General features: G+C 59.8%; 1 protein-coding gene across 5 annotated transcripts in view; it reads left to right on the top strand.

Moving 5' to 3' along the window:
* The first annotated feature begins 45 nt into the window (after window positions 1-45).
* Window positions 46-2,376, top strand: part of NR4A3 (nuclear receptor subfamily 4 group A member 3) — a 45,842-nt gene continuing 43,511 nt past the window's right edge. For 2 of the 5 annotated variants that reach the window (XR_003547283.1, XM_027766929.1), the window contains exon 1: window positions 46-965. The gene's annotated coding sequence lies outside the window, so the exon portion shown is untranslated. The remainder of the gene's footprint in view (window positions 966-2,376) is intronic. The other 3 variants (XM_027766927.1, XM_027766928.1, XM_006165049.3) reach the window with 2 other exon arrangements.

Here is a 2,376-nt window from a genome sequence, read left to right as displayed (position 1 = left end):
CGCCTGGGCTCGGTGCCTCGGGGCAGCCTGGCAGGCACGCCAGCAGCACTCCTCCAACTTTACTCCACCCGAGCCTGACAGCTGGGCGGTCCCGCCTGACCCGGCCCGCAGGCGGCTGCCCCCATTCAGACGCGCGCCCTGGTGCGCAGCGCAGCTGCAAAGAGGTGGGCAGGCAGCGCGGGTCCGAGAGACACCACCCCACCCCAGGCCGGGGCCGACCTAGCGGCGCAGTTTCCATTGTGCGGCGGTGAGAATGGCCGGGGAACGCGCGCGCGCGCTCACGCATATACACACCCTCCCTCGCACACACGGAACCGGCTGGGCCAGGGGAGGGAGGAGGAGGGTGACGTAGCGTCCCATGGCGTCACATTGACGTCTCGCATTCCAGGCACTCTATGGAGAGGCCGCTAGGGCTCCTGTGGCATAAATGACGTGCCGAGAGATCGAGCGAACGCGCAGCCGGGAGAGCGGAGTCTCCTGCCTCCCGCCCCCCACCCTTCCAGCTCCTGCTCCTCCTCCGCTCCCTATACACAGACACACTCACACCCGCTCCCTCACTCGCACACACAGATACACACGCACACACATACTCCACTCTCTTCTGCGCGCTCACACCCCTCTCGCCCTGCGCCCTCGCCGGTGCAGCGCGGCGCCGCAGCCGGACGCCCCTCCCGGGCTTACTTTGCAACGCTGACAGCGGCGACGGTGGCCGTGGAGGTGGGAACAGCGGCGGCATCCTCCCCCCTGGTCGCGGCCCCAGCCAGGACGCCCGCGGAACCTCTCGGCCGCGCTCTCCCATGAGTCGGGATCACAGCATCCCCAGCCAGCCGCTCCCAGCCTCTGGGAGCCGCTGGGCTTGTACACCGCAGCCCTTCCGGGACAGCAGCTGTGAATCCCCCCCAGAGCAGATTTCGGGGCAGCTCTCTTGAAACTCACTCTAAAGACGGAACCGCCACAGCATTCAAGTATGTATGAGATTTGCCGGGTTTATAAGGGGACTTGCTAAAAAGTTGGCGCGCTGGGAAGCGTCGCTGCTGAAACTGCCAACTTTGTGGGGTTTTGTCCCCACCTCTCCGGTCTCCGCCTCCCAGCACTGGCTTTACTAGAGGAGCGACCCGTCGGTTCTGCTGCTGAAACTTTCCCCCTGTAGTGGGCCCGGGGGTGGGGGCGTCTCTGGGGTTCGTGGGATTCCTCCCCCTACTCGAAGAGGCGAAAAGCCTCTAACAAAGAGGACGGCCGGGGTTTGTGCAGTAGCAGCTCCAGCGATGTAATTCAGGGTATTTCGGCTCTAGTTGTCATGGTAATGATGCTCTCGGCGGCAGCGGCGGCGGTAGCGGCAGGGAGTTGCAGCTCCGGTGATGAACGGCAGTAATTTTCTTGCCTTTTAAGTAGAATTGAAAACAGGGGCTCCGGTGGGTCCAAGTTAATGTCCCTAATAGTGGCACCGAGATGGTTGTCTGGGAGGAAGCTTGTGAGGGAAGGGGCCCGGGCAGCGGCGGCCAGAGTTTGCAGAGGCGCTCGGAGGATCTCTGGAAAGACGGCGTAATTGTAGGAATGTGGCTTATTGTATTGAAATGAGCCTGGGACTCCACTAGGCACGTCTGCCTGGCGTCGCCGACTTGCCGGTTCACACTTTTCCCTTCGGAGGTAATCGGATGTAATTGCCAACTCCCTCGCCCCAACACGCGTGGAGATGGTGTTCCTGTCCTCCGGCCCTTGGCGTGGTCTGAGAAAGGCACGCGTTACTTTTCACTTTCGGAGAAGTTGTTCCGAGTGTTTTACGCGTAGTAAAAATGAAAGTTCTCAGTCGTGAGAGGAGAGTGGTCGTGCGAGTGCAACCTGGGAAGATGACTTCCAAAGGCACCTCTGGAACCTGTTGGAAGCTTCCGGGCAGTCGCCAGGGAGAAGGCATTTGTCCCTTGACTTCCACGAGCATTCTTGGAGACTGCCTTTTATTTATGCCTCTGGATTCTCCAGAGAGAAGAGCTGCAAATTAAGAGCTTGGAAGTCGCGGGCTGCTGTCCCAGGGCCTTAGGGTGCGGGGAGAGAGGTACAGGGCGCCATTCAGGCATTGCATCGCGAATCCAATCCTGGATCCTTTTCCCATGGCGAGATAGTATTTTATAGAGCCGAGTTGGAGAAGGAAAAGCTGCCCAGTGCGGCCACTGGGCACAATGAATGAATTTACTTCATTCGAGTTGTTTTAGATAAACAAGATGCTCCTACTGTGAATTATCGAAGATGCCTTAGACCACCCGACCTCCACACCTGCTCCCTTCTCCTGCACCCACCCACCCCCTTCCCTGAGAGTGTGCTCGCACAAATCCTCCCCTGAGGTTTGTCGTCTCCCTCGGTCTTTCTGAGAATCTCTCTTTC

Source organism: Tupaia chinensis, unplaced genomic scaffold (assembly GCF_000334495.1).
Source record: "Tupaia chinensis unplaced genomic scaffold, TupChi_1.0 Scaffold143795_1, whole genome shotgun sequence".
Lineage (NCBI taxonomy): Eukaryota > Metazoa > Chordata > Mammalia > Scandentia > Tupaiidae > Tupaia > Tupaia belangeri.
This window is presented reverse-complemented; position numbering and strand designations above follow the sequence as displayed.